Source organism: Chiloscyllium punctatum, chromosome 30 (assembly GCF_047496795.1).
Source record: "Chiloscyllium punctatum isolate Juve2018m chromosome 30, sChiPun1.3, whole genome shotgun sequence".
Lineage (NCBI taxonomy): Eukaryota > Metazoa > Chordata > Chondrichthyes > Orectolobiformes > Hemiscylliidae > Chiloscyllium > Chiloscyllium punctatum.
Window position 1 is genome coordinate 43932868 of NC_092768.1, and position 12972 is coordinate 43945839.

Below are 12972 nucleotides of genomic sequence, written 5' to 3' on the forward strand. Positions count from 1 at the left end.
GCGCCTGCACTGCTTATCTGCATGTATCCCTTCAAAGGACGCGCCCCGCCCCTGTTTCCTTCAGGCTGCCTCCTGATTCGCGGAAAAAGAGGAGGGAAAGTTCCAACTTTCTTTTCAAACACTCGTCCGAATTTGATGTCAACGCGAATAAAAGCAACTTCCAATCTTTGATTGTGAAACTGGAAGCAGTTTTTAAAACCAATTTACCTCGACTTTCTACAATGTTTAGCTGCAGCTTTGCAAATCTCTCTTCAATCAGATTAGTGACTTCAGTTTGAAATCACATGCAAGATTAAGGGTGCCAGGGAAACATATTTCTCAACATTATGTTGGATGAGACACGAAACTGAGACCACCGCCTCGTCTGGCTGCACATTCCGAGCACTCACCACCCTCTGTGTAAAATAAACTGGCCTGTGATTAAAATGTCTGATTTACCTGCTGCTTTCCCTGGGGCAAAGGATTCCAAATTTAGAGGGCATAGGTTTCGGGTGAGAAGGGAAAGATTTCAAAGGGATCTAGGGGGCAACTATTTCACACAGAGGGGTGCTGCGTGGACGCAATGATGGAGGTTGGTACAATTACAACATGCGAAAGGCATCTGAATAGGAAGGGTTCAGAGGGATAAGGGCCAAGTGCTGACAAATGGGACAAGATTAAATTAGGATACCTGGATTACTGCGAAGCAGCTGTGCAGCAGAACAAAGTGGGCTGGAGACCTGGATCAGTGCAGGGCAGCTGTGAGCCAGCACACAGTGGGCTGGAGGCCTAGTGTGGTGTGGTGACGCTGAGAGGCAGAACAGAGTAGGCTGGAGGCCTGGATTAGTGTGGAGCAGTTATGAGGAAGGACAGAGTGAGCCAGAGGCCTGGATCAGTGCAGAGCAACTATGAGGCAGAACAAAGTGGGCTGGAGACCTGGATCAGTGCGGGGCTGCTGTGACCCAGCACACAGTGGGCTGGAGGCCTAGTGTGGTGTGGAGAGGCTGGGAGGCACAACAGGGTAGGCTGGAGGCCTGGATCAGTGTGGAGCAGATGTGAGGCAGAACACAGTGAGCCAGAGGCCTGGATCAGTGCGGAGCAGCTGAGAGCTGAGGAGGTGCCGATGGAGAGATGCAACAGTCTCGAATGGCTGAGAGCTGGATTGGAGCTGATTCGAGGCCCGGATTAGCACAGGATGACTGAGAGCTGGATTGGAGCAGATTAGAGGGCTGGATCAGTACAGGATGGCTGAGAGCTGGATTGGAGCGGATTTCAGGCCTGGATCACTACAGAATGGGTGACAGCTGGATGGGGGGGTTGGGGGGCGGATTAGAGGCCTGTATCAGGACAGAATGGCTGAGAGCTGAATTGGAGCAGACTGGAGACTTGGAGCAGAGCGAAAGCGGTAATTGGACTGGAGGTGGTTGTGGAGCTGGGGAAAGCTTGCTGTGAAGGTGAGAGGTACATGCAAGTGGGTGGGGGTTGAGGAGCATTGATGGGGAGTGGATTGGTGGAAAGAAAATGGACAGGTGGGACAAGTCAAGTGGAGGGTCGGGTCTGAAATGAGATGGAGTTTGGAAGATGAGGAAACGGTTGAAGTCAACATTGATGCTGTGTGGTTGGAGGGTCCGAAGGCGGAAGATGAGGCATTGCTCCCCCCAGGCGTGAGGTGGGCTGAATTTTGCACTTTGTAGCTCAGGGTGTTGGTGCCCTTGCTTGGTAGGTTGGAGAAGAAGCAAACGGTGGTAAGACATGGAGCAGATGGTGACTGAGAGCAGTTAAGAGGGAAGGTGTTTAAGCAGCATGTCGAGAGATATCGTGAGGAAATAGACGGAAATGGTCACATATGCAGCAGAAGTTTGGTAGACTTAACGGTTTTAAAGTTAGGACGGCTCTTGCTTGGAGTGGGAAGAAAGGTGTACCAAAGACTGCCCGGGCAAACTTGGGCGTAAACAGAGCCGTGAGAAGGCAAGTTGCAGTATAACACCACTGCCTACAGAAAAATTGCAATTCACGTTCTGTCGTTAGTTTGTAAATCAGGGGAGAGCGCGAACGCAGTCCCCCACTACCACAAATTTTGCAGTCGAGTATCCCGCATTTGGGGACATCGCAGGCGTCAGCACACCCAAAGTGCAATGGGATAGCCTCATCCTGGGAGCGCCACCTCACTGATCATGTCAGCTCCCCTGCCAGGTAAGTATACTCAGCGCTCACACTCGCTCACACCCCACAACAGCCGCTCCCTCTCACTCTCACACTCACTCACTTTTGCAACATCGGACATTCACTTACTCAACCTGCCCTGCCTGTCGATCAGCTTCATTCTTCAAATGGATCACCGAATGTCTCCAGGACTCCCGTTTTACTCAAATACCACCCACGGCTGCGCCTGCACTGCTTATCTGCATGTATCCCTTCAAAGGACGCGCCCCGCCCCTGTTTCCTTCAGGCTGCCTCCTGATTCGCGGAAAAAGAGGAGGGAAAGTTCCAACTTTCTTTTCAAACACTCGTCCGAATTTGATGTCAACGCGAATAAAAGCAACTTCCAATCTTTGATTGTGAAACTGGAAGCAGTTTTTAAAACCAATTTACCTCGACTTTCTACAATGTTTAGCTGCAGCTTTGCAAATCTCTCTTCAATCAGATTAGTGACTTCAGTTTGAAATCACATGCAAGATTAAGGGTGCCAGGGAAACATATTTCTCAACATTATGTTGGATGAGACACGAAACTGAGACCACCGCCTCGTCTGGCTGCACATTCCGAGCACTCACCACCCTCTGTGTAAAATAAACTGGCCTGTGATTAAAATGTCTGATTTACCTGCTGCTTTCCCTGGGGCAAAGGATTCCAAATTTAGAGGGCATAGGTTTCGGGTGAGAAGGGAAAGATTTCAAAGGGATCTAGGGGGCAACTATTTCACACAGAGGGGTGCTGCGTGGACGCAATGATGGAGGTTGGTACAATTACAACATGCGAAAGGCATCTGAATAGGAAGGGTTCAGAGGGATAAGGGCCAAGTGCTGACAAATGGGACAAGATTAAATTAGGATACCTGGATTACTGCGAAGCAGCTGTGCAGCAGAACAAAGTGGGCTGGAGACCTGGATCAGTGCAGGGCAGCTGTGAGCCAGCACACAGTGGGCTGGAGGCCTAGTGTGGTGTGGTGACGCTGAGAGGCAGAACAGAGTAGGCTGGAGGCCTGGATTAGTGTGGAGCAGTTATGAGGAAGGACAGAGTGAGCCAGAGGCCTGGATCAGTGCAGAGCAACTATGAGGCAGAACAAAGTGGGCTGGAGACCTGGATCAGTGCGGGGCTGCTGTGACCCAGCACACAGTGGGCTGGAGGCCTAGTGTGGTGTGGAGAGGCTGGGAGGCACAACAGGGTAGGCTGGAGACCTGGATCAGTGTGGAGCAGATGTGAGGCAGAACACAGTGAGCCAGAGGCCTGGATCAGTGCGGAGCAGCTGAGAGCTGAGGAGGTGCCGATGGAGAGATGCAACAGTCTCGAATGGCTGAGAGCTGGATTGGAGCTGATTCGAGGCCCGGATTAGCACAGGATGACTGAGAGCTGGATTGGAGCAGATTAGAGGGCTGGATCAGTACAGGATGGCTGAGAGCTGGATTGGAGCGGATTTCAGGCCTGGATCACTACAGAATGGGTGACAGCTGGATGGGGGGGTTGGGGGGCGGATTAGAGGCCTGTATCAGGACAGAATGGCTGAGAGCTGAATTGGAGCAGACTGGAGACTTGGAGCAGAGCGAAAGCGGTAATTGGACTGGAGGTGGTTGTGGAGCTGGGGAAAGCTTGCTGTGAAGGTGAGAGGTACATGCAAGTGGGTGGGGGTTGAGGAGCATTGATGGGGAGTGGATTGGTGGAAAGAAAATGGACAGGTGGGACAAGTCAAGTGGAGGGTCGGGTCTGAAATGAGATGGGGTTTGGAAGATGAGGAAACGGTTGAAGTCAACATTGATGCTGTGTGGTTGGAGGGTCCGAAGGCGGAAGATGAGGCATTGCTCCCCCCAGGCGTGAGGTGGGCTGGATTTTGCACTTTGTAGCTCAGGGTGTTGGTGCCCTTGCTTGGTAGGTTGGAGAAGAAGCAAACGGTGGTAAGACATGGAGCAGATGGTGACTGAGAGCAGTTAAGAGGGAAGGTGTTTAAGCAGCATGTCGAGAGATATCGTGAGGAAATAGACGGAAATGGTCACATATGCAGCAGAAGTTTGGTAGACTTAACGGTTTTAAAGTTAGGACGGCTCTTGCTTGGAGTGGGAAGAAAGGTGTACCAAAGACTGCCCGGGCAAACTTGGGCGTAAACAGAGCCGTGAGAAGGCAAGTTGCAGTATAACACCACTGCCTACAGAAAAATTGCAATTCACGTTCTGTCGTTAGTTTGTAAATCAAGGGAGAGCGCGAACGCAGTCGCCCACTACCACAAATTTTGCAGTCGAGTATCCCGCATTTGGGGACATCGCAGGCGTCAGCACACCCAAAGTGCAATGGGATAGCCTCATCCTGGGAGCGCCACCTCACTGATCATGTCAGCTCCCCTGCCAGGTAAGTATACTCAGCGCTCACACTCGCTCACACCCCACAACAGCCGCTCCCTCTCACTCTCACACTCACTCACTTTTGCAACATCGGACATTCACTTACTCAACCTGCCCTGCCTGTCGATCAGCTTCATTCTTCAAATGGATCACCGAATGTCTCCAGGACTCCCGTTTTACTCAAATACCACCCACGGCTGCGCCTGCACTGCTTATCTGCATGTATCCCTTCAAAGGACGCGCCCCGCCCCTGTTTCCTTCAGGCTGCCTCCTGATTCGCGGAAAAAGAGGAGGGAAAGTTCCAACTTTCTTTTCAAACACTCGTCCGAATTTGATGTCAACGCGAATAAAAGCAACTTCCAATCTTTGATTGTGAAACTGGAAGCAGTTTTTAAAACCAATTTACCTCGACTTTCTACAATGTTTAGCTGCAGCTTTGCAAATCTCTCTTCAATCAGATTAGTGATTTCAGTTTGAAATCACATGCAAGATTAAGGGTGCCAGGGAAACATATTTCTCAACATTATGTTGGATGAGACACGAAACTGAGACCACCGCCTCGTCTGGCTGCACATTCCGAGCACTCACCACCCTCTGTGTAAAATAAACTGGCCTGTGATTAAAATGTCTGATTTACCTGCTGCTTTCCCTGGGGCAAAGGATTCCAAATTTAGAGGGCATAGGTTTCGGGTGAGAAGGGAAAGATTTCAAAGGGATCTAGGGGGCAACTATTTCACACAGAGGGGTGCTGCGTGGACGCAATGATGGAGGTTGGTACAATTACAACATGCGAAAGGCATCTGAATAGGAAGGGTTCAGAGGGATAAGGGCCAAGTGCTGACAAATGGGACAAGATTAAATTAGGATACCTGGATTACTGCGAAGCAGCTGTGCAGCAGAACAAAGTGGGCTGGAGACCTGGATCAGTGCAGGGCAGCTGTGAGCCAGCACACAGTGGGCTGGAGGCCTAGTGTGGTGTGGTGACGCTGAGAGGCAGAACAGAGTAGGCTGGAGGCCTGGATTAGTGTGGAGCAGTTATGAGGAAGGACAGAGTGAGCCAGAGGCCTGGATCAGTGCAGAGCAACTATGAGGCAGAACAAAGTGGGCTGGAGACCTGGATCAGTGCGGGGCTGCTGTGACCCAGCACACAGTGGGCTGGAGGCCTAGTGTGGTGTGGAGAGGCTGGGAGGCACAACAGGGTAGGCTGGAGACCTGGATCAGTGTGGAGCAGATGTGAGGCAGAACACAGTGAGCCAGAGGCCTGGATCAGTGCGGAGCAGCTGAGAGCTGAGGAGGTGCCGATGGAGAGATGCAACAGTCTCGAATGGCTGAGAGCTGGATTGGAGCTGATTCGAGGCCCGGATTAGCACAGGATGACTGAGAGCTGGATTGGAGCAGATTAGAGGGCTGGATCAGTACAGGATGGCTGAGAGCTGGATTGGAGCGGATTTCAGGCCTGGATCACTACAGAATGGGTGACAGCTGGATGGGGGGGTTGGGGGGCGGATTAGAGGCCTGTATCAGGACAGAATGGCTGAGAGCTGAATTGGAGCAGACTGGAGACTTGGAGCAGAGCGAAAGCGGTAATTGGACTGGAGGTGGTTGTGGAGCTGGGGAAAGCTTGCTGTGAAGGTGAGAGGTACATGCAAGTGGGTGGGGGTTGAGGAGCATTGATGGGGAGTGGATTGGTGGAAAGAAAATGGACAGGTGGGACAAGTCAAGTGGAGGGTCGGGTCTGAAATGAGATGGAGTTTGGAAGATGAGGAAACGGTTGAAGTCAACATTGATGCTGTGTGGTTGGAGGGTCCGAAGGCGGAAGATGAGGCATTGCTCCCCCCAGGCGTGAGGTGGGCTGGATTTTGCACTTTGTAGCTCAGGGTGTTGGTGCCCTTGCTTGGTAGGTTGGAGAAGAAGCAAACGGTGGTAAGACATGGAGCAGATGGTGACTGAGAGCAGTTAAGAGGGAAGGTGTTTAAGCAGCATGTCGAGAGATATCGTGAGGAAATAGACGGAAATGGTCACATATGCAGCAGAAGTTTGGTAGACTTAACGGTTTTAAAGTTAGGACGGCTCTTGCTTGGAGTGGGAAGAAAGGTGTACCAAAGACTGCCCGGGCAAACTTGGGCGTAAACAGAGCCGTGAGAAGGCAAGTTGCAGTATAACACCACTGCCTACAGAAAAATTGCAATTCACGTTCTGTCGTTAGTTTGTAAATCAGGGGAGAGCGCGAACGCAGTCCCCCACTACCACAAATTTTGCAGTCGAGTATCCCGCATTTGGGGACATCGCAGGCGTCAGCACACCCAAAGTGCAATGGGATAGCCTCATCCTGGGAGCGCCACCTCACTGATCATGTCAGCTCCCCTGCCAGGTAAGTATACTCAGCGCTCACACTCGCTCACACCCCACAACAGCCGCTCCCTCTCACTCTCACACTCACTCACTTTTGCAACATCGGACATTCACTTACTCAACCTGCCCTGCCTGTCGATCAGCTTCATTCTTCAAATGGATCACCGAATGTCTCCAGGACTCCCGTTTTACTCAAATACCACCCACGGCTGCGCCTGCACTGCTTATCTGCATGTATCCCTTCAAAGGACGCGCCCCGCCCCTGTTTCCTTCAGGCTGCCTCCTGATTCGCGGAAAAAGAGGAGGGAAAGTTCCAACTTTCTTTTCAAACACTCGTCCGAATTTGATGTCAACGCGAATAAAAGCAACTTCCAATCTTTGATTGTGAAACTGGAAGCAGTTTTTAAAACCAATTTACCTCGACTTTCTACAATGTTTAGCTGCAGCTTTGCAAATCTCTCTTCAATCAGATTAGTGACTTCAGTTTGAAATCACATGCAAGATTAAGGGTGCCAGGGAAACATATTTCTCAACATTATGTTGGATGAGACACGAAACTGAGACCACCGCCTCGTCTGGCTGCACATTCCGAGCACTCACCACCCTCTGTGTAAAATAAACTGGCCTGTGATTAAAATGTCTGATTTACCTGCTGCTTTCCCTGGGGCAAAGGATTCCAAATTTAGAGGGCATAGGTTTCGGGTGAGAAGGGAAAGATTTCAAAGGGATCTAGGGGGCAACTATTTCACACAGAGGGGTGCTGCGTGGACGCAATGATGGAGGTTGGTACAATTACAACATGCGAAAGGCATCTGAATAGGAAGGGTTCAGAGGGATAAGGGCCAAGTGCTGACAAATGGGACAAGATTAAATTAGGATACCTGGATTACTGCGAAGCAGCTGTGCAGCAGAACAAAGTGGGCTGGAGACCTGGATCAGTGCAGGGCAGCTGTGAGCCAGCACACAGTGGGCTGGAGGCCTAGTGTGGTGTGGTGACGCTGAGAGGCAGAACAGAGTAGGCTGGAGGCCTGGATTAGTGTGGAGCAGTTATGAGGAAGGACAGAGTGAGCCAGAGGCCTGGATCAGTGCAGAGCAACTATGAGGCAGAACAAAGTGGGCTGGAGACCTGGATCAGTGCGGGGCTGCTGTGACCCAGCACACAGTGGGCTGGAGGCCTAGTGTGGTGTGGAGAGGCTGGGAGGCACAACAGGGTAGGCTGGAGACCTGGATCAGTGTGGAGCAGATGTGAGGCAGAACACAGTGAGCCAGAGGCCTGGATCAGTGCGGAGCAGCTGAGAGCTGAGGAGGTGCCGATGGAGAGATGCAACAGTCTCGAATGGCTGAGAGCTGGATTGGAGCTGATTCGAGGCCCGGATTAGCACAGGATGACTGAGAGCTGGATTGGAGCAGATTAGAGGGCTGGATCAGTACAGGATGGCTGAGAGCTGGATTGGAGCGGATTTCAGGCCTGGATCACTACAGAATGGGTGACAGCTGGATGGGGGGGTTGGGGGGCGGATTAGAGGCCTGTATCAGGACAGAATGGCTGAGAGCTGAATTGGAGCAGACTGGAGACTTGGAGCAGAGCGAAAGCGGTAATTGGACTGGAGGTGGTTGTGGAGCTGGGGAAAGCTTGCTGTGAAGGTGAGAGGTACATGCAAGTGGGTGGGGGTTGAGGAGCATTGATGGGGAGTGGATTGGTGGAAAGAAAATGGACAGGTGGGACAAGTCAAGTGGAGGGTCGGGTCTGAAATGAGATGGGGTTTGGAAGATGAGGAAACGGTTGAAGTCAACATTGATGCTGTGTGGTTGGAGGGTCCGAAGGCGGAAGATGAGGCATTGCTCCCCCCAGGCGTGAGGTGGGCTGGATTTTGCACTTTGTAGCTCAGGGTGTTGGTGCCCTTGCTTGGTAGGTTGGAGAAGAAGCAAACGGTGGTAAGACATGGAGCAGATGGTGACTGAGAGCAGTTAAGAGGGAAGGTGTTTAAGCAGCATGTCGAGAGATATCGTGAGGAAATAGACGGAAATGGTCACATATGCAGCAGAAGTTTGGTAGACTTAACGGTTTTAAAGTTAGGACGGCTCTTGCTTGGAGTGGGAAGAAAGGTGTACCAAAGACTGCCCGGGCAAACTTGGGCGTAAACAGAGCCGTGAGAAGGCAAGTTGCAGTATAACACCACTGCCTACAGAAAAATTGCAATTCACGTTCTGTCGTTAGTTTGTAAATCAAGGGAGAGCGCGAACGCAGTCGCCCACTACCACAAATTTTGCAGTCGAGTATCCCGCATTTGGGGACATCGCAGGCGTCAGCACACCCAAAGTGCAATGGGATAGCCTCATCCTGGGAGCGCCACCTCACTGATCATGTCAGCTCCCCTGCCAGGTAAGTATACTCAGCGCTCACACTCGCTCACACCCCACAACAGCCGCTCCCTCTCACTCTCACACTCACTCACTTTTGCAACATCGGACATTCACTTACTCAACCTGCCCTGCCTGTCGATCAGCTTCATTCTTCAAATGGATCACCGAATGTCTCCAGGACTCCCGTTTTACTCAAATACCACCCACGGCTGCGCCTGCACTGCTTATCTGCATGTATCCCTTCAAAGGACGCGCCCCGCCCCTGTTTCCTTCAGGCTGCCTCCTGATTCGCGGAAAAAGAGGAGGGAAAGTTCCAACTTTCTTTTCAAACACTCGTCCGAATTTGATGTCAACGCGAATAAAAGCAACTTCCAATCTTTGATTGTGAAACTGGAAGCAGTTTTTAAAACCAATTTACCTCGACTTTCTACAATGTTTAGCTGCAGCTTTGCAAATCTCTCTTCAATCAGATTAGTGACTTCAGTTTGAAATCACATGCAAGATTAAGGGTGCCAGGGAAACATATTTCTCAACATTATGTTGGATGAGACACGAAACTGAGACCACCGCCTCGTCTGGCTGCACATTCCGAGCACTCACCACCCTCTGTGTAAAATAAACTGGCCTGTGATTAAAATGTCTGATTTACCTGCTGCTTTCCCTGGGGCAAAGGATTCCAAATTTAGAGGGCATAGGTTTCGGGTGAGAAGGGAAAGATTTCAAAGGGATCTAGGGGGCAACTATTTCACACAGAGGGGTGCTGCGTGGACGCAATGATGGAGGTTGGTACAATTACAACATGCGAAAGGCATCTGAATAGGAAGGGTTCAGAGGGATAAGGGCCAAGTGCTGACAAATGGGACAAGATTAAATTAGGATACCTGGATTACTGCGGAGCAGCTGTGCAGCAGAACAAAGTGGGCTGGAGACCTGGATCAGTGCAGGGCAGCTGTGAGCCAGCACACAGTGGGCTGGAGGCCTAGTGTGGTGTGGTGACGCTGAGAGGCAGAACAGAGTAGGCTGGAGGCCTGGATTAGTGTGGAGCAGTTATGAGGAAGGACAGAGTGAGCCAGAGGCCTGGATCAGTGCAGAGCAACTATGAGGCAGAACAAAGTGGGCTGGAGACCTGGATCAGTGCGGGGCTGCTGTGACCCAGCACACAGTGGGCTGGAGGCCTAGTGTGGTGTGGAGAGGCTGGGAGGCACAACAGGGTAGGCTGGAGACCTGGATCAGTGTGGAGCAGATGTGAGGCAGAACACAGTGAGCCAGAGGCCTGGATCAGTGCGGAGCAGCTGAGAGCTGAGGAGGTGCCGATGGAGAGATGCAACAGTCTCGAATGGCTGAGAGCTGGATTGGAGCTGATTCGAGGCCCGGATTAGCACAGGATGACTGAGAGCTGGATTGGAGCAGATTAGAGGGCTGGATCAGTACAGGATGGCTGAGAGCTGGATTGGAGCGGATTTCAGGCCTGGATCACTACAGAATGGGTGACAGCTGGATGGGGGGGTTGGGGGGCGGATTAGAGGCCTGTATCAGGACAGAATGGCTGAGAGCTGAATTGGAGCAGACTGGAGACTTGGAGCAGAGCGAAAGCGGTAATTGGACTGGAGGTGGTTGTGGAGCTGGGGAAAGCTTGCTGTGAAGGTGAGAGGTACATGCAAGTGGGTGGGGGTTGAGGAGCATTGATGGGGAGTGGATTGGTGGAAAGAAAATGGACAGGTGGGACAAGTCAAGTGGAGGGTCGGGTCTGAAATGAGATGGGGTTTGGAAGATGAGGAAACGGTTGAAGTCAACATTGATGCTGTGTGGTTGGAGGGTCCGAAGGCGGAAGATGAGGCATTGCTCCCCCCAGGCGTGAGGTGGGCTGGATTTTGCACTTTGTAGCTCAGGGTGGATAGGTTGGAGAAGAAGCAAACGGTGGTATGACATGGAGCAGATGGTGACTGAGAGCAGTTAAGAGGGAAGGTGTTTAAGCAGCATGTCGAGAGATATCGTGAGGAAATAGACGGAAATGGTCACATATGCAGCAGAAGTTTGGTAGACTTAACGGTTTTAAAGTTAGGACGGCTCTTGCTTGGAGTGGGAAGAAAGGTGTACCAAAGACTGCCCGGGCAAACTTGGGCGTAAACAGAGCCGTGAGAAGGCAAGTTGCAGTATAACACCACTGCCTACAGAAAAATTGCAATTCACGTTCTGTCGTTAGTTTGTAAATCAGGGGAGAGCGCGAACGCAGTCCCCCACTACCACAAATTTTGCAGTCGAGTATCCCGCATTTGGGGACATCGCAGGCGTCAGCACACCCAAAGTGCAATGGGATAGCCTCATCCTGGGAGCGCCACCTCACTGATCATGTCAGCTCCCCTGCCAGGTAAGTATACTCAGCGCTCACACTCGCTCACACCCCACAACAGCCGCTCCCTCTCACTCTCACACTCACTCACTTTTGCAACATCGGACATTCACTTACTCAACCTGCCCTGCCTGTCGATCAGCTTCATTCTTCAAATGGATCACCGAATGTCTCCAGGACTCCCGTTTTACTCAAATACCACCCACGGCTGCGCCTGCACTGCTTATCTGCATGTATCCCTTCAAAGGACGCGCCCCGCCCCTGTTTCCTTCAGGCTGCCTCCTGATTCGCGGAAAAAGAGGAGGGAAAGTTCCAACTTTCTTTTCAAACACTCGTCCGAATTTGATGTCAACGCGAATAAAAGCAACTTCCAATCTTTGATTGTGAAACTGGAAGCAGTTTTTAAAACCAATTTACCTCGACTTTCTACAATGTTTAGCTGCAGCTTTGCAAATCTCTCTTCAATCAGATTAGTGACTTCAGTTTGAAATCACATGCAAGATTAAGGGTGCCAGGGAAACATATTTCTCAACATTATGTTGGATGAGACACGAAACTGAGACCACCGCCTCGTCTGGCTGCACATTCCGAGCACTCACCACCCTCTGTGTAAAATAAACTGGCCTGTGATTAAAATGTCTGATTTACCTGCTGCTTTCCCTGGGGCAAAGGATTCCAAATTTAGAGGGCATAGGTTTCGGGTGAGAAGGGAAAGATTTCAAAGGGATCTAGGGGGCAACTATTTCACACAGAGGGGTGCTGCGTGGACGCAATGATGGAGGTTGGTACAATTACAACATGCGAAAGGCATCTGAATAGGAAGGGTTCAGAGGGATAAGGGCCAAGTGCTGACAAATGGGACAAGATTAAATTAGGATACCTGGATTACTGCGAAGCAGCTGTGCAGCAGAACAAAGTGGGCTGGAGACCTGGATCAGTGCAGGGCAGCTGTGAGCCAGCACACAGTGGGCTGGAGGCCTAGTGTGGTGTGGTGACGCTGAGAGGCAGAACAGAGTAGGCTGGAGGCCTGGATTAGTGTGGAGCAGTTATGAGGAAGGACAGAGTGAGCCAGAGGCCTGGATCAGTGCAGAGCAACTATGAGGCAGAACAAAGTGGGCTGGAGACCTGGATCAGTGCGGGGCTGCTGTGACCCAGCACACAGTGGGCTGGAGGCCTAGTGTGGTGTGGAGAGGCTGGGAGGCACAACAGGGTAGGCTGGAGACCTGGATCAGTGTGGAGCAGATGTGAGGCAGAACACAGTGAGCCAGAGGCCTGGATCAGTGCGGAGCAGCTGAGAGCTGAGGAGGTGCCGATGGAGAGATGCAACAGTCTCGAATGGCTGAGAGCTGGATTGGAGCTGATTCGAGGCCCGGATTA

General features: G+C 51.5%; 5 non-coding genes across 5 annotated transcripts; all 5 read right to left on the reverse strand.

Moving 5' to 3' along the window:
• Window positions 1-2016: 2016 nt before the first annotated feature.
• On the reverse strand, window positions 2017-2180 carry LOC140455874 (U1 spliceosomal RNA). The gene has a single exon (XR_011953092.1). It is a non-coding gene; the product is annotated as a U1 spliceosomal RNA (small nuclear RNA).
• Window positions 2181-4380: 2200 nt separating this feature from the next.
• LOC140455737 (U1 spliceosomal RNA) lies at window positions 4381-4544 on the reverse strand. The gene has a single exon (XR_011953000.1). It is a non-coding gene; the product is annotated as a U1 spliceosomal RNA (small nuclear RNA).
• Window positions 4545-6744: 2200 nt separating this feature from the next.
• On the reverse strand, window positions 6745-6908 carry LOC140455875 (U1 spliceosomal RNA). Its single transcript, XR_011953093.1, has one exon. It is a non-coding gene; the product is annotated as a U1 spliceosomal RNA (small nuclear RNA).
• A 2200-nt stretch (window positions 6909-9108) lies between these two features.
• On the reverse strand, window positions 9109-9272 carry LOC140455738 (U1 spliceosomal RNA). Its single transcript, XR_011953001.1, has one exon. It is a non-coding gene; the product is annotated as a U1 spliceosomal RNA (small nuclear RNA).
• A 2185-nt stretch (window positions 9273-11457) lies between these two features.
• LOC140455876 (U1 spliceosomal RNA) lies at window positions 11458-11621 on the reverse strand. The gene has a single exon (XR_011953094.1). It is a non-coding gene; the product is annotated as a U1 spliceosomal RNA (small nuclear RNA).
• Between the last annotated feature and the right edge of the window lie 1351 nt (window positions 11622-12972).